This window comes from Aotus nancymaae, unplaced genomic scaffold, assembly GCF_030222135.1.
Source record: "Aotus nancymaae isolate 86718 unplaced genomic scaffold, 86718_ANA_hifiasm-v0.15.2.pri h1tg000003l, whole genome shotgun sequence".
In the NCBI taxonomy this organism is placed as follows: Eukaryota; Metazoa; Chordata; class Mammalia; order Primates; family Aotidae; genus Aotus; species Aotus nancymaae.
The window spans coordinates 43,713,358-43,739,493 of NW_026988414.1; the positions used below are offsets into that span (position 1 = coordinate 43,713,358).

Consider the following 26,136-nt stretch of genomic DNA (forward strand, 5'->3'; position numbering starts at 1 on the left):
AAGTACTCTTTTATCTACTTTTTCTATTACATGCTGGAAACTCTTAACTATTATCCATATTTTGGTCAGATCTTCTTGCTCTTTAACTCTCTTCCTACCCTAAAACATAAATTAAATTTGTTGTCAATAATTCTTCAGGTAATTACCTGAAGAAACTACAATCTATTCTTGTCTTCTGACTCTGACCATCAAAACGTTCAGTTTCTTTGAATTTTATGCATTGCAAAGCAAGATTTTCCTTAAGTTCAAGTATAGAAACAGAAAAAATCTACATAAAATCTCTTTATTTAGAAAGCAATGAATGGAGATTATTCTATGTCACTAATGCTTGAGCACTTTAAACTTTTGACAAATACAGCTTTTGTACTTTCTGAAAATAAAGTAAATGAAATTCAGTCAGTAAATTATAGCCTGACATAATTAAGTGGATATAAATAAAGACTTCTGAAGTGTTTAAAAACAATCTTTTGAAGTTTAATAAACATAAACTTTCAAATCATTAATGACTTACTTGCATATACGATTTCATGAGAGTATAAAACCCAAACAGCTACAAATTTAAAAATTTTTTGAAATAGTATAGATTACCAATCTCATGGCAGAAATGTTTATTTGATGAACTGAGCTGGTGAATAATTTTTTTGTCCTGTTAAGTGGCAAAGTGGATTACTCACATTTAGAAGAGTTCTGACAGTCTATAAATAAAAGAGGCATCAAAACTTGGGATACATTAGAAGAAAGCTCAACCCGTAATTCTATGCTTCATAGCATTAGCATCTAACACACAATTGTAGCAAAAATACTTTGAGACAGACTTCCATAGTCTTAAACTTTTAAGTCTTAGAGTTAATCCTAATTATTTTTATTTCAATGTTTGCAACAAAATTGGATTACATGTCAAAACCTCAGAGTGAGAAAGAAAAACTTTTTAAAAGGGAGATAAAATTAAGGCTGTTTCGAAGGTGAATAATCATAAGGTAATGCAGGTAATAATTATCTTGTTGCAAAAGCTCTTCTGTTTGTGAGATATGCACTTTCCTTAGAATACTTTATCTTTGTGAACTGTATAATTCATTAGTATGGGGAAAATGGACAAATAATTTTGATCCAAGTATTATACTACAAAACTTATCTTCACATACCCCTTCAAAATGAATCCTGCTAATCAGGATGTACAGGGGTAGCCCATTCTACTTTTCTGTATACAAACATAGGATTTAGAAGTGTCCTCTGGATACAAAAGATTTGACAGTGAATTAACATGTTTTCTCAGTTAAAGATGAATTGTTTTAAAGTGAACATAAATTTTATATATTATGGTTTTATAGTTTACATTAGTTGGAAATTTATTTACGTTCTCTGTTGTATGAATGGCAGTTACATTATTTTATGGTGATGTATGTTAGCTTCTCCGTAAAGTAAAAAGGGTGTCAAGGTGTCCTAATTCTGTTTCTCAGAAGTTTATAACAAAGCTATAAATATTTGTTCTGTTCCTAAGCTTAGAAGCAATTTTTCTTTCTTAAAGCATTTTTAAAACAAAGATTTGCCAAGCTTAGGATTATATTACTCTCTGCTCATACAAAGAAACAATACTAAGCTATAAAGACAGGCTATAAAAGATGAGATCTCTGAAAACATTTCTGATATGCCTTCCCCAAGGTGATTCATGAAAAACATTTAAATAGCACCTGTGTATGTAATACATCCCTTGCTCTGTGCAGAGACCAATGGGCATTCTCACCTGTGCAACTCTTCACATTCTTAGATCTTCTGAAATTAAATCTTGAGAATTTAGTGAGGCAGCTGATTCCCTCATCAAAAATCTCATGTGAATCTTAAATACTTTCTGGCTGCATATTTACCTTTAAACACGTTTTAAAAGCCTAACACATACAAAACAGCATGTGGCCAGAAACAAATTAGCAACCCTCACTGCCCTGTCCAAGTAGTTCACACCTACCACCCCACCCACGCAAAAAAAAAACAAAAACCACACACACAAGCCATATGAACAGACACATGAACAGCTCCTTTCAGGGCAAATGAATTGAGAGCTTTAATAACATATTCCAAGCAAAATTATCCAGAAATTAAGATGAAGGACTGTTAAAACTGAAGAATATCAAAAAGCGTGAAGCTTAAGAGGCATTTCAGCTGCACTGCAACCAAGTGGAGGGAGTTTTAATTGATGGAAAACTGGTATGAAGGTATTTGAGGCTCAGAGCACAGTCTGACAAAGTCACCATAATGTAAAAATAAATGTTATGTTTGAGGAGTGGAAAGCATGAAACTGGGATATAGGGAGAGATGCAAGAAGTGGCTGGACATATAGGTAGTGGCTAGACTGGTGTTTTTGCATGCACAACTATGGTGGTATTAAATATGAAAATGAAGCCAAATATATATATATATATATATATATATATATATATATATTTTAAATTATTCTGGCAGAGGTGGGTTGGAAGCAGGGAAGATAAGTACAGAAAGAAATGATAAGCTGAGAGTGCTTAGCTCCATGAGTGCAGAAATGTGTGATTTCTAGCCTATTATATCTCTCGTGGTGCCTGGAATACTTGTCCTTCATGGATTTTGTTATTCTCTGTTAAATGGTGACTACGTAAACATCTTCCAGTGAAAATCAATATATTTCTACATTTGCAACTTTTTCCTTTATAAAACTGACTTAAAATCCCTTCGTATAAAGGATGAAAAGAGTTTATGTATTTTTTTATCACAGTAGTGCACATATGCACGAGTGCGCACACACACACACACTCTCTCTCTCTCTGTGTGTACGCTTAAAATTAAACCTCAGATCCTGCGTCTGAAATTTATGCTTCAATTAAGATGGGGGCAGCTGCTACCCTACTTTATTTCCCTTATGAGACTTTTTTCTCTCCGGCTCTATCCTTCCCTTCATCATTTTATCATCACATCACTGTATTTCCTCCTCAGGAACACAGCATGCATCGCAGGCACATTTTTATGGCTAGAAAGCAAACCTCGCTTACTTGCCACATACTGCTTACGTAAACCTAAGTAAGTAATTCTGCTAAATGTATCACGTCCTTTTCATTGCAGTGCATGTGTGGTCAAAATAATAGGGGGCACTTTAAGGAGAGAGAAAATAACGAGAAAGGAGCCTAAAGAAGACACAAAACACAAAAAAGTAAATGTCAGTTCAGCTTTTTTTCATACAATCCTCTAATGAGCTGGGGCACATTAACACCTCTGATAAAGGAATCTCCTAACTCACAGCATCATTTTCGTTTCAGTTAATTTACTGAAAATTACCATTGTTTTACAGATCCTTAGTAGTACATCGGAGTCAGTATATTTTGTATGATTGAGTGAGGTATTTTCAGAGAAATTCTCTTACAGTCTGAAAATAATCCAAGAACTTTCTAAATGTGCAGACTTGGGGAAATGTGATATTATTCACTAAAATGTAATATGCTTGAAGTCAAGGCCTTTGACTTTCTTCCTTAAGACTTAACCCCAGAGCCTCATACAAAGTCATATCTGGTAACTGACTGACAGAATGAATATCAAAACTTGTACTAACATCACAGTTCTATATATACATATTTTTAACTTTTAAGTTCAGGGGCACAGGTACAGGTTTCTTACATAGGTAAACTTGTGTCATGGGGGATGTTGTTCAGATTATTTTATTGCCCAGGTGTTGAGCCTAGTACCAGTAGGTTGTTTTTCCCGATTCTCTCCCTCCTCTCATCCCCCTCACACTCTGAAAGGTCTCACTGTGTGTTGTTCGCCTCTGTGATCATGTGTTCTCATCATTTAGCTCCCACTAATAAGTGAGAACATGAGGTGTTTGGTTTTCTGTTACTGTGTTAGTTTGCTAAGGATAATGGGCTCCAGCTTCATCCATGTCCCTGCAAAGAACATGATCTCATTTTTTATGGCTGCATAGTATTCCATGGTGTATATGTACTACATTTTCTTTATTCAGTCTATCATTGATGGACATTTAGGTTGATTCCATGTCTTTGCTATTGGGAATAGTGCTACAAGGATCATATGTGTGCATGTGTCTTTATAATGGAATGATTTATATTTCTTTGAGCATATACCCAATGATGAGATTGTTGGGTTGAATGGGATTTCTGTCTTAAGGTCTTAGAGGAATTTCCACACTGTCTCCTGCAATGGCTAAACTAATTTAACTTCCATCAATAGTGTATAAGTATTCTTTTTTCTCCACAACCTTGCTAGCATCTGTTACATTTTTGACTTAATAGTAGCCATTCTGACAGGTCACAGTTCTATATTTTTAACAGGAGTCATATCTCTCTTGTTGGTGGGACCAGTTGGTAAATAGTACATTCTGTCCATTGTCAGATAAGGCTACTTTATCCTTTCATGATTAACTGAACTGCCATTATTTAGTGATAGATATTTTTAAATCACAAAGTGACATATCGTGGTATCCCTTTAATACATAATAGTATAGAGGATTCAATCTAAAATAAAGGGACAAGAAAAAGCATTTATTAGTTATCTTGTTGCCTTTATGGATCAAGTATGGTCTTTTCCACAAACTTTGAATTTTTATTTAATAAGGTCTCTATATTTGAAGGTCTCATATACTTGCGAGAAAGAAGTAGGGTTTGCCACTTTCTGTAGATGTACTACTGGATAGAATTTATTAGAATGCTGCCATCCCAGCAAGCTACCCTTTTCTTCTTTGAGGAGGCAAGCTGTAATAAATTGTGATTGACCTATAAACTATCAAGTTTATAGATATTATTGACTTTAAGTAAGGCCTGAGTTTGAATCATAGCTCTGACACAAATTAATGATCTTGGGCTATGTATCCTTTCAGAGTTTTGATTTTCAATCAGTAATCTGAAGATACTAATAGTGACCCAATGGGACAATTGTAGGGATTAAATGAGATCATCGGTATCCAATACTCAGCCAAGAATCTGATGCATTATAAATAAGTTACTGTGATGATGATGACAGTGATGATAATGATGTGAATTCTGTATATATACAGTAGGTCTACCTAGAAGTTCATTTGTTTAAAGCCAAATGTCACAGTATTTTTACCTTGGTCTCCAGAAATAAGTGAAATAATTCAAGGCCAGTGCTTAGCAGAATGCCTGACACTCCATAAGCACTAAATAAGTATTTTATTGTGGTAGCAGTTACTATTATTCACTTTTATAAACATTTTTCTTCAGGCTCTTTGAAGATATCTTGGTCTAATCCATTTCTATCAACAACTTCCATATTACAATAATGGCAATTCTATGATTTATGGTCAGGGTTTTTACTTTGAGGTAATGCTTTGCTTAATAATCTAATATAGTTCACATTATACTCAGATTGGTGCCTTGAGGTAAATAGCATTTTCTTTACAACTATAGATTACCAGAATGGTTTTTCTATCAAATTATGGTTTTTTGGATCATAAAACACATTAAAAGCAACTAAATGAAATGTTAACATATATTTTTACAGCAGCAAACAAATCATCCTTCTCTGTTGAAAGAATTCTCTAATTTGGAAATACTACCTTGAAGTACACTCATAGAAACTGTCTTTGGGAATCCCTGACATTAATCTAGTAGTATCTATACTTAAGCCTTTAACCTTTTTTTAATTACATGTATTTTATTAAAAAGACTGTCATTAATTTTAAAATGAAAAGTTAGAGTTAAAACTGTATTTAACATAGTAAAATACTTAAGAAGTAACTGCCAGCATTCATCTACAACATGCCATCTGAAACCATACTAGGAGAAGAAATGGGATAAACAAGACAATCTCAAGAGTTTCTGGCTAATGCTTTGTAAACTATTGGTTTTGGGTGGAGCCAGTCTTCTCAGTGAATGCAGAGTCTAAATCACAAGCTTAGGTGTAAGGGAAGAGAGTGTAGACAGAAAACTACAGTGGGAGGAAGTGAATTCACCCAACATCAGCAAAGTGGGCATCAGCAACAAAGGAGGACTGGAAAGTCACTCATCTTCTCTCAGCAGCTCAGTTTTCCCCTCAGTGAGGTGCAGAGGAAGCAGACCTTGGAAGGGAATGAGATTCAGGGATGCGCTGCGGTTTGGAAAGCAGCACTGATACAATAGACTATGGAGTTGAAAAGCCAAGCAGAGTCGTGACAGGGGCTAAAAATTTGACAAAATATATGCAGGGATTTGAACTGAGTGGTTAGGAAGTCCCTGAGTGAGCAAATGGAACATTTCATTATAAAGGATTTTGTCATTCTAAGAATAAGGTTTAGCATGATATTAACATACTGCTGAAGACAATCTTTATAAAATCTCTTCCCGCAGAAACAGGTAAGGAAAAGTAATCAGTACCTGAATACAACATGCGTCTTTCTATTAAATCTAACAGACAAGAGCAAGAAAATAGTAACTACCCTAAATTAAATAGTAGGCTCAATACATGTCTTTTATACAAAGGTATGTGTACTCTGAAACGTAGACATGGTTATAAACATATTCAAGATGAAGAAGCTGAGACGTAGAAAGGAACGTAGATTACCAGGCTCACACAGCTAATACAAGTGGGAGTGAGTTTTTCTCCCAAGATGTACTCTTTATAAAATCTGTAAGTTTTCCATTATATCAATCTGGTTTTTATTTTCTAAAATAAATCAATATGCCATTATACATGTGCTGTTTGCTCTACTATAAAATACGTTTCTATGATATTGTGTAATTTACTTTTTGTTCTGTTTATTTTGCTTTTCCATGAATTTGAAAGCAGCTTTAGACTTAAAATCCTTTGGCTAGCCATGGTGGCTCATGCCTGTAATCCCAACACTTTGGGAGGCTGAAGCGGGTGGATCACCTGAGGTTGGGAGTTCACGACCAGCCTGATCAACATAGACAAACTTTGTCTCAACTAAAAATACAAAAAATTAGCCAGGTGTGGTGGTGCATGCCTGTAATCCCAGCTAGTCAGGATGCTGAGGCAGGAGAATCACTTGAACCCAGGAGGCAGAGGTTGCACTGAGCCGGGATGGTGCCATTGCACTCTGCCTGGGCAACAAGAGTGACATTCCATCTCAAAAAAAAAAAAAAGAAAAAGGCTTAAAATCCATAGTATTTTTTTATGGAAGCCCCATTACTACTAGTGCTATTATAGGCCTGATTCTAAGCAAGTGTTTGCTGATGATAATGTCAACAATCATCTGGTTTTCCTTTTCATCAAAGAACAAAACACTTATGGACACACTTCATATGTAATTCTTGGCATAACTTTGTATGTAAATGTATATACCCATGACTTATTGAGTAATTATATAAAGGGCCAATTTAAAAGTTATTTGAATAGTACTTCATTGTTCGTCTCAATTGGATTTTTTTTCCTGTAAGTACCAGAGTGACTGAATGGATCCTTTTCTAATGTGTGTTCTGTGGACCACTGGTCTGGAGGTATGTGTTCCATCTACAAAGGGCTTCCTAGCCATATACATTTTGCAGATGTGTTAATTTATGAGAAGTACTGTTCCTGATCATGGACTCAAAGAGATAGAGTTTAGGTTTGTCTGCCACATGGGCTCATTCCTTTCTTGAATAATTAGAGGATTGTTGGTAATAAAAGGAAACTGGTATTAAGTTATTTTTTTATCCCAGCTCACAACTCTGGTGTTAAGAACATAAGCCTTGACCAAATGTATTCTTATTTCGTTTTCTCCCTCTGCTCTCTTTCTTTCTTCTTTCCTCTCTTCCTTTCTATTTTCTTCCTCCCCAAAGTCCTTATTCTCTTTCCTCTCTCCTCTCCCCTACCTATGAACATGCTAACATTTTCTTCTTGGGATGTCCCTGTGTATAAACCTAAACAGACCATCACATCCAGTAGTATGTCTTCTTCAAAGATGTTGTTGTCATCAATGAGCTTATTCTTTTCTTTGTTTCCTTTTTTTTTATTAAAGCAAATTCTGGATCTGACTCTCTTCAGAAGCAGGGAAAATTCCTGCTAATGACCAGAGAGACATTGTAGTTTTAAGGCAACGTCAATAGATTCAATTCCTTTTACTGAAGAATTAGCTTTTACTGCACAATCTCACTTTGACACTTTTGGAAGTACAATTTGAGACATTCAAAATGCAGCCTAATTGTTGAGCCAAAGCCAGTCAGTGTCAGGCTGCATCACTGACATCATCAAGAGGTATGGAGGTGAGAGTCTTTTTTTTTGCATTGGCACGCGGCCACATGAAACAGTTTCAGTTTCTGTCTGCTTTAATTCCAGATATATTAAAGACAATATCTACTCTTAAATATTAGCATTACCGGGGCTGGGCATGGTGGCTCACACTTTTTAATCCCAGCACTTTGGGAGGCTGAGGTGGGCAGATCACGAGGTCAGGAGATCGAGACCATCCTGGCAAACAAGGGGAAACTCTCTATCTACTAAAAACACAAAAAATTAGCCAGGTGTGGTGACACATGCCTGTAGTCCGAGCTACTTGGGAGGCTGAGGCAGGAGAATCACTTGAACCTGTGAGGCAGAGGTTGCAGTGAGCCGAGATCATGCCACTGCACTCAGGCTGAGTGACAGAGTGAGACTCCATCTCAAAAAAAAATCAGCATTACCCTTGAGGAGTTTATGATGCCAGTGACAAGCAAAGCCAACATGTGACATTATGCAAAGGAGAAAAAAACAGACAGTACTGTACATATCAGGAGCTTGGGTAGATAAGAATTACAGCAATTTAAAGAAAAAAGAGGTCATAGTGGACTGGAAGCTTCATGGAATCTATGAGGAAGGTGAAGTCAGAGTCTGGCCTCAAAAAAAGCATGAGAATACAGAAGAGTAGGGAAGATGAGGTAGGACATTTCAGCCAAAGAATATGAGAGCAGAGGTTCAGGAGAAAAACCATATGTCTTGTTCAGGGGAAAGTAAACACATCCTTTTATTGTATGGAAGCAAGAACAAGTACAGAAAGATGTAACTGGGAAGAAGATTGTGGAACACCTTTAAACTTCAGGGTAAAATTGCTGAATCTGAATTCTGAATCTATTCAATGGAAAGTCGCTGAAATGTTTGGTTATGAGAAAAATAAATGGAGCACCGCATTTAAGGAAACCTAAACTAGGTTTTGTAACTTACTCATTTTAATCATGTATTATAAGACATAAGATTTGAGATAGAGGTCTGAATGAAGGGGAAACTAGTAAGGAATTAAGAACCATCCAGAAAAGAAGTTTCGGGAGCCAAATTTGGGATGGCAGTAGCAAGAGTTGGGTAAAAGCTATGGGTTTCAACATTGCATCTGTTTATTGAATGGGAATATATGTACATCACAGGAGCCATGGAGCTCTTCTGGAAAAAACCACCTTGAAGTTATAATCTATTTCAGTCTGCTTGATGTTAGCCAGTAAGCCAAAAACAAGGACTCTTCGCTCTTACACCACGGATAGCATAGCAATTCATTAAGGGTGACTGTATTGCAGTTGTTACTATGGGAAGTTATGTTCTCAGATAGACTCCATGATAGAACTGGAGAAACCCTCAAGCCCATCCTTGCTGCTGTTGCTGCTGCTATACCTGAAGCTCAAGCATCAACACCTGAGCAGTCCACGTGGATTTAGATTATCCATCAGTAGTAGCACTGATACACTACATCATTTATTTGGAACTGAAAATGTACCAAGTTTCATTGTTGGTCTTTATAATGATATCTTGCAAATTGTGATATCATTTTGCAAGACATCATTATTAACTTGGAGGAAATCCACAATTAACTTGGAGGAAAGTGAAATATCATGTACCCTCACAAACTTGCCCTACCATCATCCAAAGTCTCTCCACCTGGGAACCTTCTCTCTCTCTCGTCATATCTTAGCATCACTACATCCTTTTTGTTTCTGAAGTATCCTTTTCAGTCTATTTTCTTCTCTCCAGCTCCAAAGCGACACCTATAGTTTGGGTCCAATGCTTTCTTACCTGCATTAATGTAATCATCTTTTTCTTTTAAAAAATGTTTTCCTTCAGTGCTCTTTTCATAAGTCTCCATGACTTCAATTTTGTCTTCCACCCACTTAAAACCCACATGGAAAGCAAATCTCAACGTATCATCACTAAACCCTTAGGGATAAAGCACCGACATCTTAATGTACCATGGGAAATTCTTCATCAAACTTCTTTCTCTCAAGACTCACGCCTCCTATGCCCGTGCCTTGCCTTTTGCCTCATTGTTATTCCACAATGTTTGTCCTTTCCTGCCCTGTACATCTGGCTTATATCTGTCCTTCCTGCCCCCTTGCACATGCTTCTGCTACATCTGTTCATCTCACTAGAATGTGAGTCCTCTAAGGGGGACCAGGTCTTATTCATCTTTGTGTTCCCAGAACACTTGATTCTCACAGAGCTGGCATGTATACATGAACACAGGCATTTTCTTTTCAATTATATCAAGAGTAAATCACATAATTCTTTGTCAATTTTGATAACTGGAAATCAAACCCTACCTCTCTCTTTGCCTTTATTTAGCCAAAATGCTATTACAGGATGGGAGGAAAAAACAATGAGTTCTAGAAAATGAGGAAAAATGCTGTGGGCTGGCAAATATGATCTAAATTATCAGGATTAAAAACAAAAATTCTATCTTCAGCACTGGAAATAATGCAGATGGTATTCAAATGTGATAAAAAATGTGACTTCATAAAAAAAGTATATGAGCAAAGTAGATTGAAAATTAATTATTATTTAAAAGTTTTAAGAGTTTAAATATCTTTTCGTGATTCTATGTTACTGGAATTTAGCTAGGCTGTAAAATCAGTAAATGTTTTCCACTGTACCCTACATGGATTAAACATAATCAGTATCACATATATACCATCTGTGTCTAGGCCTGTAATCTAAGTCCTAAAGAAAATTGAAAACTAACCTCTTATTATGTTAGATATACTTGTAATAAGTTTTTCCTACTTTTGCAACTGAAGGAGGAAAGTGTAATAGACAGTATCACAATGCTAAAAGAAAAATCCTGTGTAATAATTAAGGGGCAAGTGAGTAGTACATTCTGTCAGTTACTGGGAGTTACAGTACAAATCTTGAAAATGATATATATTATGAATATACAAGAACTAAAAGTAAAATGTTTCATAAAAATTTTTAGAGCTGGTTATTAGCAAATCTGAAGCACTGTAAGAGGCATCAAATAATTTCCTAGCCAAGAATTCCAACTTGAGAATTTCTGAAACCCGTATCTACTAGAAAGTCTCATACCCTATTCCTGAACATCTCCAGGGCATAGTTGATGCAAAATTGATTATCAACTCTGATTTCATATGAGCCAAAAGAGCACGGTTATTATAGCACAGTACAGGGTCTAAGATAACTTATGTTACTTTTTATTTGAAAAATATTTTCTCCTGGCACGAACTTGCAGCAGAATGAAAATATACTTAGCTAGCAGAAAGGGCAGTGTTTTCTCCATCTGATCTTTCATCAAATGGAATTCTTAAACCAGAACCTTCTGAAATACATGATTTGGAGACCTTCCAAAAAGAAAAAACTGTCCTGAAAGAGATGGTAAACTACAGTTTGCTCTCATTTGTTGTAAATTCTGCACATAATTCACTCATTATCATTTTCTCACTCTTGTGAGTTACATCCCATAACTCATTCTAGTCAATATGATGCATTTAATACTGAAAGATTTGTATCTTGGAAATAACTTGACTATTTTAAACTTTGGTCTCTAATGAATAAGAATGTAATTGCATTTCGTATCTTTCTACTTGCCAAGTCTAATACAATTCCACCCAGGTGAGTCTGCGTCTGGCCTCTACATCTGGCATGCTTTATGAGATTTAATCAGGGGCATGATTTAAGGAACTCCATGACTGGACATTGAAGTTCCCCCAATGTTTGTGTTATAAAAATCAATAGCAAATTCATCTTATCTTTACCGCATGGAATATTGTTTCCAGTTTTGAAACAGTTATAGATTCAATCAAGCATTTCCACATGCAGCAATCCAGTAACTAGGTTTAGAATATACTAAGAAGGCATTTGCAATTTCAGTCTAGAATCAAGTATGTCACAAATCAGAATCACGTAATGCCAGATTCTATAGAAGTGAATGCAAAATACCTGCCAGATTAGCCTTAGGACAGTGCGATTCAATCAGTAACATAGTATATTTGTGATGCCACCCCTCCTTGTATGAACTGCTGTCTACCTCTCTGTTTCTGTTCCCTACTAGACTATAAGCATCATAAGTTCAGGCACTGTTAATATTTCCCCCTTACTGTAGCATTCTTAATTCCTAAAGCAGTGACTGGCAAATGGTAGATGTTGATAATTGAATTTTTAAAATGCCTGGTACCTAATAGTCCCTTTGTATGTATATATTAATAAGTAAATTATTGATAAAATAATATGCATATGAATTTATTTAAATGGAAGTGGGTCTTAATAGTTGAGGCATTTCGTAGTTAAAATGGTATGCATCTTCTTTATCCTTTTTTTATTACTTTAGAAATTAATTACACTGAAAATTCAAATTTGAATATTACATTAAAATATTGAAGTAGTTTCTTTGCTAGTATTCCCAAATTACGCATTTTATTAATTTTTAAAAAATAAAGTTATCTTCCTGCTAGCAGAGAGTGACATTTATAGTGTGCTTTAGGGGTCTACAAATTTCACACTGTCTGCACATGCATCTGCATTCACCTTACCTTCTTTATCAGTAACTCTCTCTGTGTTTAAAAAGAAATTAAAGCAGCTACTTTTCAGAGTTTGCATCACTGACCAAATGTTCTTATATTTGAAAGGCAGTTTTTTAAAAAGACTGTTGCAAATAATAAATATTAGATTGCTTCTGTTACTGTTCATAATGAGAAAAAGAAAACAGGTGTTAAGGTTGTTACTACATAAGAAAATAATCACTGGGCTTTAATATTCTAATCTTAGTTCAAAGTCTGAGTATTCCAGAGAAGAAGCAGTTGTCTGATAGAAACTTTTGCAGAAAGCTAGGCACTGGACTGCTTGCACTTAAGCTTAGACTAATGATGGGAGAACAACTCAGTTCTTTGCTTACTTAGTCTATGGTACCATGCATACTTACTACTGGATCAACAGGACCTGTCCCAATCATTCAGATTATGCTGATATCCAAACAACTTCCAGATGTTTTACCTCTATTCCAAATCATCTACACTGAAGGAGAGTAAAAGGACATTGGCTTAACTGGAACACACTAGGAAGTAGCTATACCTAAAGGAAATCACACAAAGATGAGCTTCATATGATCAAATAACCTCACAGATATTTGAAATGTTAATCATTACTGTTAGTTCCCAGTGTTTATTTGTAAGACTTTAAATTCACAAACTTCTAAAATTCTTGAGTTTGTTTTCATGCTTGTATTCTCATATTACCCCGGGTTTAGATTTGTTATAATTCTTAAAGCAATAAATTGTACTTTTGAACGTTACTCTTGTTAGAGAGTTCCTTGTGGACTCTCATGTATGTTAACAGTGTAATCCAGTGCCTAATAAAGTGTTGAACATTTATTACCTCTGTCAAAAATATTTGCTGAATTTGTAAATGTAAGCTTATAAGTTACTGCACACTACTTTTACATGATTTTCAAATGCCCATTCTTGCCTTTCATCCACATCTTTAAATAATTCTGTAATTTCATCACTCCATTTAGCATTTCCTCAAAATATCAGAAGATAGTTATAAATATCTACGATGTTATCACACTGTGCTTTGTTTCTCAGGGCCTGCCATACTCCCTCGATTGTCCTAAAATACTCTCTAGGTGCAGAGACAAAATTAAAAGACATAAATGACTACAGTATAAAATGATGAAATAAATAACTAAAAGGAACACCATACATGATATGAATATGCTGTATTCTAAAACTATCCCTAAGCTAGATCTATTCTGGAGATCATATCTGGAAAACCTTTAGGCTGTTTGTGGGTGGGTGCCAGAGTTTACAGTTTAGAAGGGCTGGCAGACCTGGGAGAATACAGTGCAAACATAATTTGGAGATATTGCAGGTTTGGTTCCAGACCACCCCAATAAAGCAAGTCACATGAAGTTTCTGACTTCCTACTGCATATAAAAATTATAGTTATACTATAGGTTATTAAGTGTGCAATAGCATGATATCTAAAATAAATGTGTATATATTAATTAAAAATACTTTAAGCTAAAACATGCTAACCTTCTTGTGATCCCTCAGCGAATCACAATCTTTTTGCTGGTGGAGGGTCTGCCTTGATGTGGATGGCTGCTGACCAGAGCGATGAGTTCTGAAGGTTGGTGTGTCTGACAATTTTTAAAAAATAAGACAATTAAGTTTGCCACATCAATTGATACTTTCTATCATAAAAGATTTCTCTGTATCATGCAATCCTGTGTGGCAGCATTTTACCCTCAGTGAAATTTTTTTCAGAATTGGAGTTAATTCTCTCAAACCTTGCTACTGCTTTATCAAATAAGTTTGTTTAATATTCTAAATGTTTTGTTGTCATTTCATCAATGTTCACAATATCTTCAAGAGTAGATTCTATCTCAAGAAACCATTTTCTTTGCTTATCCACAAGAAACAGCTTCTCATCCATTCAGGTTTGATCATGAGATTGTAGCAGTTCAGTCACATCTTCAGGATTTACTTTTACTTCTAATTCTCTTGCTATTTCTACCTCATCTGTAGTTACTTTCCCCACTGAAGACTGGAACCTTTCAAAGTCATCCATGAGAACTGGAATCAGCTTCTTCCACTCTTGTTAATGTTGTTATTTTGACCTCTTCCTATGAATTATGAATGTTCTTTATGGTATCTAGAATGGTGAAGCCTTTCCAGAAGGTGTTCAGTTTACCTTGTTCATATCCATCAAAGGAATCACTATCTATGGAGCTGTAGCCTTACAAAATGTATTTCTTAACAAAACTTGAAAGTCAGAATTACTCCTTGATTCATGGGCTGCAGAATGAATGCTGTGTTAGTAGGCATGAAAATAACATTTTTCTTGTGAATCTCTGTCAGAGCTCTTGGATGACCAAGTGTCTTTCCAATGAACAGTAATATTTTGAAATGAATCTTTTTTTCTTAGCAGTAGGTCTCAACAGTGGGCTTAAAATATTCCATAAGCCATGATGTAAACAGATGTGCTGTCATCCAGGCTTTGTTGTTTTGTTTATAGAACCCTGGAAGAGTAGAATTAGCATAATTCTTAGGGGCCCTAGGATTTTTGAAATGGTAAAGGAGCATTGGCCCCTAACAAGATGATCAGCATGTCCTGAGGCTTTGTAGCCAGACATTGACTTTTCCTCTCTAGTTATGAAAATCCTAGATGGCATTTTCTTCCAAAATAAGGCTATTTCATCTAAATTGAAAGTATATTGTTTTGTGTAATTATCTCGATTGATGATGTTAACTAGATCTTCTGAATAACTTGCTGCGGCCTCTATGTTAGCTCTTGCTGCTTTATCTTGCACTTTTGTGTTATAGGAACAGCTTTTGTTAAGCCTCATGAGCCAACCTCTGCTAGTATCTTTTTTTTCTGCAGCTTTTTTATCTTGATAGAATTAAAGTGAGTCAGGGCCTTGCTCTGGATTAAGTTTTGGCTTAATGGAATCTTGCATATGGTTTGATAGTCTATCCAGACCACTAAAATTTTCTCCATATTAACCATAAGGCTATTTTGCTTTCTTATCATTTGTGGGTTCACTGGAGTAGCACTTTTAATATTCTTCAAGAACTGCCATTTGCATTCACAACTTGGCTGTTTGGTTAAGAGGCCCAGCTTTCAGCCTATCTGGGCTTTCCTCACTTAGCTCAAACATTTCTAGTTTTTAATTTAAAATGAGAAATGTACGGTTCTTAATTTCACTTGAACATTTAGAGGGCACTGTAGAGTTATTCATTGGCCTAATTTCAATATGATTGTGTCTCAAAGCATAGGAAGGGCCTAGGAGAGGGAGAAAGATGAGGACCTGCTAGTCAGTGGAGTAGTCAGAACACATACATTTATCTATTAAGTTTGCCTCATTTGTGGGTACACTTTGTGTCACCCCAAAATAATTATAGTAGCATATAGATGATCGATCACAGATAACTGTTACAGATAAAGCCACAATAATATATTTGATACATTGCCAGAATTACCACAGTAGGACACAGACACAATGCAAGCACATGATGTTGGGAAAATGGCACCAATAAACTTGCTTGATACAGGGTTATCACTAACCTTCAATTTGTAAAACTGCACAAAGTGCAATAAAGCAAAGCAAAATAAAATGAAGTTTAAATGTGTAAATGAAGAGAATTGGTAGATAAACCTGACCCAATAACTAAGCCTTGAATATTAGAGGGGATGAGCAGCTTGAATTTGCCCCCATGATAGCACCTCCGTTCATTACTGACTCATCAAAATCTTAGGAAGAAAGAAGGAAACATTATGTAAAACTCTTTAAAATATTAATATTAATGAGACATCATCCATCTAAAACATGTTGGACACAAAGAGTTTATCTTTTAATATAAAAGAACAAAAAGGGACAGATGCATTTTATCCCTCTGTAGCTCAGAAATATTGTCCACTTTTGGGAACTGGAGGGTACAATTAATCACTAGATAATATGCAGAGAAGTGGTTTCTGAAAGAATCACAGATGTTATGAAGAAGAAGAAGTATGAGTGGATGTAGACGTACCTAACTGAAATATTAGTGTTATCCAAAAAAGACTTTTCCAGCAGAAGGAAGGGAGAGTAGAAGAGTATAGTGGCAAGTAGACAAGTCTCTGCTGACTTTGTTGATACATCAAAATACCTGGAGCAAGACTCAATGGGGGATATTAGCAAGTGACTAGTTACCTACATAATAAATATTTAGAGGAAACTGAGGTAACCAAGACATGGGGCAATGAAGGAAAGGTTCATGAAGGAGGTATAACTGGATTTAGATCAATAAGAATAGATGCAGGGAAAGGTGGTACTGAAAGATAAAGATGAGAGAAGACAAAAAATATGTGTGGTCTATATGGGAGGCCACATGTGCATAACATTTTGACTGCCCGTTTCTCAGTATATATTAAGAGAGGATAGTGAGAAACTGGTTTAGAAATTGAACCAGGCCAAAATTAAAGAAGTCTATAACATCATCACCTCAGAAATCAAAATATACAAGCTTCCTGATATGAAGATTTCAGAAATTCTTACAAATCCCCTTGACTCATAACCATGAAGTAGATACTTTGCACATTTTATCTTTCATCTTCAAAAGTTATCTGAGGCAAGTACTATTATGTTAATTTTGTATAAATCAAAATTAAAGCTCAGAGTTTAAGTAACTGACCCAAAGTGACATCTTGAGGGTGAGCCAGAACTACAAATCAAATGATCGTGGTTTCACAGACCACTACTTTTCTAATTTTGTTCCACTCAGCTCTCTGATCACAATAGAATCAGGTCAAGCTTGAATGTTTCCTTCATTGTTTTATTTCCTTGGATAAAATAATTATGATTCCCTATTACATAAAGATAGAAAAAACATTAATGGTAGATCTCTTCTTGAAATTAGTTTCTTACATGATATTCACATTACCTAATAGTTCTTGAACATGTTGACTGAATTTTCAACTTTGTGTTTTATAGTGCCTTACGATAAATATTTTAACACTGCATATGCTTGAGTCTTTTGCCTCACTGTGTTAAGGCTGTGAGAGATAATAAGCTTCATTCTTTGACAGAAGACACCTTCCTGTTCTCTCAGTGACATAGAAGGGGAGTGTAAGAGTTAAAGGGAGTTAAAAAGGTAGAAAGGATACAGGTTTTATAAAGAAAGATGAGGCTAGTGAAAGCCTTTGAGTTGAAGACTGATGAGGTGGGGATTAAAAAGGCTATGCAGAGGGAAGAGTGATTAGATTTGACTTGGTATACTAAGCAAATGGACTTTAGAGTAGACAATACCAGCATTCTGGACTGGAAACAGACATGACTTAGGACCTGGAGATGAAGATGCTCATACTGACAGGAAATCAATAAAAGCTTACTCAACTGCTGAATGAGGAGGAACTTTCTACTCTGAATGCTTGTGAGCACCTGACTTAATTAGTTTCAGAGACTGTGCTAAAGCTGTTTTGAATACATTTGAGAATCGCCAATGGCATAGCTACATTTGTGATGACCCACCCTGAGAAAAAGTACCAGTAGTAACTGGGATATCTTGTTCCTGAAGTTGGTTGTAAGAAAAAACACCCTATCATCTTGGGTGTTGGTCAAAGGAGTTACTTGGAAAAAGCAAAGTACTCTGCTGCCACTTCTGACTTGGCTATGTGGAACTTACTTAACCACACTTTATCTTATGAATCAGTTTGTTTTAGCAAGAATCGCCTACAAATAAATCACATTTTACTGAAACTGTGTGTGAATTTGTCTTGGAGGGTTGAAATAATTGGTAGATAAATCCAATTTTAAAAGGTAACTGAAAGAAAATCTTCAATTTTCACAGTTCAGATAGCATTATGCATGCGATAGTTTTCTCCTAATTTAAAATGAGGGGAATTTCCAAGTTATTTATGAATGCAGTGAGAAAATTAGAATATGCTATCAAATATATCTTGATGTCACTTAACCCAAACATTAGCCATGCATTTTAAATTTCCAGAAGGAAAAAAAAATATGTTCTCATAACTGGACCTGGGTTACTTTTTAAAATTTACTATCAGAAATGGGCCTTGGAATATTACAATAGAGGTTTGTATAAGGTATAGTGGTAAAAGAGAGGAGAGAATGATTAGGAATAAATCTGTCACCAGGAAACATTATTTTGATACTTACAGTTAGAATTAATTTTGTGTGCTTAGGTTATTGAGGTAATATAGTAATTATGCAAAAAATATGTTCATATATGTCATCATCTGAAGTAAATATTAATTATAACTCCATTTTAGCTCTCAAATATATCCAGTTCTCCCCATCTTCTCTGCTTCTGGTTGATATAATTGTCTCTTAATTCAAGTCTGTCCCTGTGCTCAGTCTGTGCCATTGGTTGTAGCTTTTTATCTAGAGGAAAGTGGAGTTCCTCTTTTGTCCATTGCTCTCTAGCTAGGGTGATAATAGCTGTGCCTGGTTAATTTGCTAAGGAAATTAGTTCCAGCCCTAGTATCTGGCCTTTGATAGACTGACATGTCTGAAGACTACAAGCTCAGATTTACTCTCTGAATAAAGATAACAGAATCACTCATTTAGGTACAGCTAATGCTAAGGGATTAAGTCTTGGTTTTACTGTTTACATTTCTTTCCTTTCCAGGATTTTATGGGACTCCTAGTTCCCCCTAATCATAACAGTTCTGATCTCCTCTGATAGAAGAATTAATTAGATGAAATAGTAAAAATGCAAAATGGGTAAAATTTGCATGGCAGAATTCAAGCTAGGGTTCTCCTTTCCCTGATTGGTAGCTTGGAATTTTCCTATACAGTCCTCCATGACCTGCCACATAGCTTGCCCAGGCATTTTCAGGCTTTGGGAATAATGCTCACTACTGTTTGATTACCAGAATACTAAGGGACCATTTTCTCTGAGTGAAAGCTTCCAGAGAGTTTCTGTGGCTTTCTTTTTGAAGTGTCAGTAAATTTTAGCCCTATTCCATTTGTCTACACAGAAGGACCACTTTGCCTTTGCCAATGGCAGGATTCAGTGGTTACTACAGCCGTAAAACCAGTGTAAGTAGGACAAGAAAGAACTTTCTTTATTGGGGCTGCATTCAATAACAAGAAAACTTGTGGGTATGAAATAAATTTCTAAGGAACAAGGTCAAGAAACAAGGGGTCTTGTGGTCAGCTCATATGATAGGCAAGAAACAATTATGTTGGGTATTAGGAACAACGTGGTTTTCTTTTTAAAAAGAACCCAGCCCACAGACATTTATTGAGAAGCTATGGGAGAAGCATTGTCCTAAGTTCTGGTGATGCTGGTGAATCAGAAAGATTGATCCTAACAATAAGGACTATATGGAGCTTACATTCTAATAGAGGGAACTAAAAAATAGATAAGGTCAAAAGGTATTTTAAGTGATGCAAAATGAGCCGGGAGCTTTATTCAGCTGACGTGCACTGGGAGCACCTGAAGACTCGGTAACTCTCCAAGTTAAAGCAGGGGTAGGATTTTATAGGGTGAGGAGAAGATAGGAGATTGGTTCAGTTAGTAATTTTCATCATTAGCTGCTGTAAAACTTGCTGGTAGTGAGGTAGATTATTTTTGTTGTTAGCCATCCGCTCATGATTATTGGTCCAGTACCACCCCAATGACTGTCAGAACAATTCTTGTGAAAGTTGTTTTTATAAGCCTTGTAGTTTTGAAGTTCAGGCTCAAGGACAGAAGGAGGGAAAAAAGGAGTAAAGGGAATTAAGTTAACGGTAGTTTTGGTTGTTTAACACAAACTATTCAAATAAAATATCTTTGATGATTTATAAACTGAGTTAACAAAGTAATTTCAGGGAAACATGGAAGAGAGTCATTAGGGAGGTCTCTCTGAGGAGGTAACATTCAAGTTGAAACCTGACTGTTGAGAAGGAGAGAGCCATGTGATGATATGGGAGATTTAGCAACTGCAAATGCTCTGAAGCAGGAATAAGCTCAGCATGTTCAAGGAGAAGAAAGAAAGAGAGAAAGGGACATGTGAGACAAAGGTTCAGCTAGAGTTCAAGCTGATACTTGATTTTATGCTAAGTGCAGAGAGAGGCCCCCAAGTATTTTTGACATAAGAGGAGCACAATCTCTTCTCCTTGTTGTCAAGATTCCTCTGGCTGTGTGTGGAGTATGGACAGCATGGGGTCAGTAGGCAAAGCGGGGAGAACAGTTAGAAGATTACTAAAATAGCCCATATTAAAGATGAGAGTAGCTTGTTAAGGCTGCAGCCACGAAAATGGTGAGTGGATGACATGGGGAAGAAGAAGTAAGGAGGCAGGAAGGTTCATAGTTGGCTGGAACTGCTTTAAGCTGGCATCAGCCCTGGCTGCTTGGCAAGTATTTGCAGCAGATTCTGATGAGGTGTTTTGGAGTGGTGGTACTCAAAACTCAATGTGCTTAGAAATCACTTAGTCATTCTGTTACAATGCAGATTCTGATTCACAAGACCTGAGATAAGGACTGTTTTTCTATTTTCTAAGCAATTTCTAGGTCACAGTAATTATGCTAACCAAAGTGTACACTGTGAGTAAGAAGGCTTTGGAGGCTATTTTTGGAGATGTATTTATCCTTTCTAATTCCCCCAAATACTTAAGACATCACAATGGGTACAGCCGTGTTTGACTTCCTTCTTCACCCTTCAAAATACCATATGAAGCCTTTCCCTTGGTCTATTTATTAGCCTACTGGAAACCATCGTCATCTTAGAAGGCTGGTTCTTGTTAGATTTCCAATTCAAATTTTAAAATGGTAGAAACTACTTAAATCACATTATGTCCAAGTGTTGTTTAATATTTTATGGTTATTCTATTATGTGCCATTTACAAATTCTGTGTTATTTCTGAGAGAGGGTAATGCTTGTTAAGTGGAAAATGTCTAGTTTTTTACTTCTTATTTACAAAGCTATGTATTTTTTTCCATTGGGCATCCTTTAGACTGCATAGTAGAGATACTGAAAGTATTTGTCCTGCTATAAATATGGAAGTCTTTCTAAATTATGTTAAATAATTTACAGCTAATATCTTAATTGAAAAAAGTCATTTATAAATGCATATATAAAAAGGTAGTAATTTGACTGAAACATTGCCTAAACAAACTAGGAGCAACAACAAAAAAATGTTTTCTGTGCTGTGATTAAATAACAAAGTCCTAAGTTTTTTGTTTTGTTTTGTTAACTTTTTTCCTACAAATACAGAGCAAAGGGGGAAATAACTCTAGATCAAGAAGAACTATGTTCTTGACTATCAAGACCATAACAGGAATTTATGGTTGCTTCATAACTGATGATAGGAAAGACTGCCCATGCTTCTAATAACTTTATATTAATATCTTCCTTTATTGCTAGGAAAGTATTTTGTTTAAGAGCAATAGGCTGAAAATGTTAACAGACATAGGCTCTGCTCAGCCACCTACTGTTGGAGTAAACTTTGACAAATTATTTAGTCTCTCTGAACTCAAGTCCTTATCTGTAGAGTCTGATTTATAGAAGCAACTCATGAGTTTTGTAACACTTAAATAGGATATGCCTGTAAATTGTAAGCATGGTGCTTGGTACACAGTGAGCTTTCAATAGATATTAGACATTAATATTAGTAGTATGATTACTAATTACTATTTTCCCAACAAGCACAAATTCGATTCAGGAAGAACTAGTTGGCAGAGCCTTCAAAACATATTCAATCGTGATCTGAAGCTCATATACCAGCTGCTAATTTGCTTGTTTATTTCATTTGATTTTCCTTAGCTGCACATACGGGCGGTGGGTGGTAGGAGCTTAATTTATTTGTCCCTTATTTTGAAAATGCAGGTTTTGGATCCCACACTATTTTGAGGCATGGCCTGGTGGTGGCCTTGGGGATACGCATACTTCTGGGAGGTGGGAGGACAGTGTAGCTCTCCTGGTGGCTCCAGTGTCTGTCTTTCCCCAAGTGATCACCATAGGTGCTAGATTGCTAGTGCTGCCAGCCAAAGGCCTCTCCTCCCACTGATCTGGAAACAAATGAAAAGAACCATGACTCATGGGCTACAAGTTTTTCAGCTGCTTGATACAAGCACTGATAGGCTCTGCTCCCATATTTCTGTCACCCCACAGGCTGGCTGAAGGGGAAAGGGCTCTTTGGTTTTCAAATAAAGTGCTTCCTGAAAATAATTTAGAACAACTGAGAGATATCGTGACGAGGGTAAGACATTGTTTCTGTCACTTGCCGAAGTCAGTGAAAAGGATGATCTGGGGTAATGCCAGGGTATCTTCAGATTCTTAAAGGTATGGCATTCAAAGTATTTTCAGATTTTTCTTTACAAACTATCTGAAAATCCCTGCTTTCCTGCCTGAATTTTATCCATCGCACCCTGCCCATTTCTCTAGTGGCACTGAATTCATTGCATTATTATTTGTTGTGGTTGCTGTTACTGGACTGCCTGTCTTCTGTGGACCATGTACTCTGTGAGGGCAAGTCCTTTGCCTTTGTCATCTTTAGATCTCCAGCCCTGAATTCAGTGCCTGGTAGACAATCAGTGCTTACATAGCAACTGATGGCTACATGAATGCCTAGACTCATGAATGGTTGGATGAATGGATAAATGGCTATGCTGGTGAAATTGGAGAAAAGGAAATAATCTAGCACAGTCTTTTGTGGTGGGTATGGGAATACTTTTTGATTAGTAGAGAACATTTGGTGGGGAAAATTATTGATTCAGAACCCATTACTGAAGTTCAGAAAAGTTTACCTTGCTGTGAAACTTAAGGTCATAGTATTAAGCTAAAGAAATGCTACTTTGTCCATAAAACCCCTGAGTAATTTTAGGGAGAATTCGGAATGAAAGCAGCAAGTGTCCTCAAAAGTAGAAATGAAAATTTGTGTTACCATTTATAATGTGACTTTTAAATAAAAATTAAAACAGCTTTATTTTATATAAAGATAAAATGTATTGAATCTACAGGAAATTTATATGGACAGAAAGCTTAATATTTCATTGAGAAAAATGATAGAAGTTCATTCAGGCACTTGCTGAAATCATGTTTCCTAAAGACCTATTTTGTGCTGGATACAATGGACCTAGAGATTAATCAATCAGTATCTCAGTCCTCAGGAGCCTGTCAGTTAAATCAAGATGCAGAAGTGTAAATAAATAAATGTAGAAGTAGGAAAATAGATATATAATTAAGACACTATGGGAACATAAAAAATTGACATGTTTAACTGCTCACAAAAATCTAGGAAAAGGGAAAATGATAGTTCTGAACAGGAACTTTGAAGGATGTGTAAGAGTTTACTATAACAGGAGAAAAAAAGAGGTTGTACATGTGCAGAGAGGGTGTCCAGGAAGAACAGCATGCATTCTGGGAAATGCGAATTCTTCAGTATGATCAGTGCCAAAGTGAGTAGACAAGATTAGCTAGGCAAGTGGAGAAAAATCCCTCAAGACTTGTATACCAAACTGTGGATTCAAAATTTATTCCTCCATGTAGATGACACATAACTGAAGAATAATCTAATTGCTTTTCAAATACTGCAGCATATTGTCTAGTAAAGACATTGTGTTGTCTACAGCATGTTCTAGTTTAACAGACAGAAAAATGTGTCTTCAGTGGTTATGTAGTCCTGACCTCATGTACTTCTAATTCTTTTGGTAAAGGCAATTAATGAAAAGCATAAAAATGTGATTTAATTTTGTACTTTTATGTAATTTGATATAAATCATTTTACAAATCAGAAAAAAACTCTGCAGCAGCAAAGGCACCAGAGTGGAAAACCACAAAATGACATGTGGAGGACAACACATGTCAGGAGTGAGGTGGAAAGTGAACATAAACCTGCAGGAGGGATGTTACTAGAAGGGTACCTGTAGCAAATTCCAGAAAACCTTACAACCCAGAAAAAAGAGTTTGAAATTCACTCTGGCTGTGAATGCTTGTGATTGGAAGTTTATTTTTGTGTTTTGTTTTGCCCTAAGCAAAGGAGTAAGTAAGGAAAGATGAATTTGGCAGCTATGTGTAAGATTAATTAAATAAAGACTGAGAAGATTTGGGAGGTGCATGACAGAAAAGAATGGTGGTATTCTAATGGATTTAAACACTTTAACAAGAACAATAACAAAACAAAATGAAGGAAGAGGCACTGTTTTGAAGTATTTTAACTTGAAATAGAAACTCAGACAATCTGAAAACTGCATTGCTATAGCAGAAAAGATACGGTTACAGTGTTTTCTTGATCACCCTCCTCACCCTCCACAGACAAGACATTTTTGCACCATCTGGAAACATGGAAGAAGAATTCATTCTTTAGTTTCTCCCTGCACTCTGGAACCATGAGTAATAAAGTTCTTTAACTTTTCATCTGTACTTTGGTGACAGTTTTGCCCAAGACGGTGGTACAGTGGGGCACAGCTAGTGTATTATTTTCAGATGTCCATGACCATCCTGTGATGTGGAATAATGATGTACATGCTACCTTGACATGGGCATTAGTACTGCTCATAGCTTACTCAGGGCACAAGGGACTGAGAATGGCTGAACTGGAAGAAGATTTGCCAGCAGTAGCAAACATTCTTATCTAAGTCTCTGTATTTTTCTGAAGAGGCACAAAGCAAGAATATTAACCTAATTTGTGTTTTGGCTTTCTGGTTGAACTGCCTCTGCATTAGGATGTCCAAATATCAAGGATGACATCTGATATTAGGAAATAATAAGGGATAATCCACAATGTATATATCCAAAGAGAATAACTCTGAGATAGAAAAGGAAGAAGGCAAATCCTTGTCAATTGTCTGTTAACTGATTTGAAATTGTAGGGTGTCTAAGCAAATGTATGCTTTCTAGGAAATGGAATTTGGAGAGAGAGATCTGAGAAATTCTGAGTTTGCCCTGGAAACAAAGACCAGGATTTAAGTGTCCTTCTTCCATTAGAGGGTCACAGTTAGTTGCTTTAGAGAAGATGGTAGAAAAACTCACTTGAAAATTGTAACTTTCTTGTAGGAATCTTCTGAGGGAAGTTCTTTCTTTGTGAAACATTTTACTATTCCAGTAATATACTAAATTTAGATGACAACTTCCTTACAATGTTCCAAAGTAAATGGCTCTCTGGGGGTACTTCATCAGATAAGGATCTTCTGGGTTATCTTTGTGTCTCATTTCACTAAAGATAAAGCTTTAACAAGGTAGAACTTTGGAAGCATCTTGAAGTGATACCCAGTAAGTATATTAAAGAAAAGGCATATTTAGTTTAAATGTTTCTAAATAACATTCATTTTTAAAACTAATATTAAATCATTCAAATCATTGGGTGATGAAAAAATTACTAGGTGTTTCTGTATCTTCAGACTCCATCCTGATCATCTCAGATACTGGCCCCTACTTTTAATGTGTCTATTTGAATGTGACAGGGTGTAAGGATTGGGCATGTTTACATCCATGAGCCTTTAAACCTAACCAAAACATACACCAAAGTCAGGTCAGGTGCTCCAGAAAGGAGCTAAT

At 36.0% G+C, this 26,136-nt stretch overlaps 1 protein-coding gene across 2 annotated transcripts in view; it reads left to right on the plus strand.

The window, feature by feature from the left end:
* The window catches only part of LINGO2 (leucine rich repeat and Ig domain containing 2), a 347,291-nt gene that overhangs the window by 654 nt on the left and 320,501 nt on the right, over positions 1-26,136 (plus strand). Inside the window, exon 1 of one of the 2 annotated variants that reach the window (XM_064380730.1) lies at positions 22,850-22,923. The exons of the other annotated variant lie outside the window; for it this stretch is intronic. The gene's annotated coding sequence lies outside the window, so the exon portion shown is untranslated. Of the gene's footprint in view, positions 1-22,849; positions 22,924-26,136 lie in introns of those variants that run through there. 2 annotated transcript variants of the gene reach the window in all.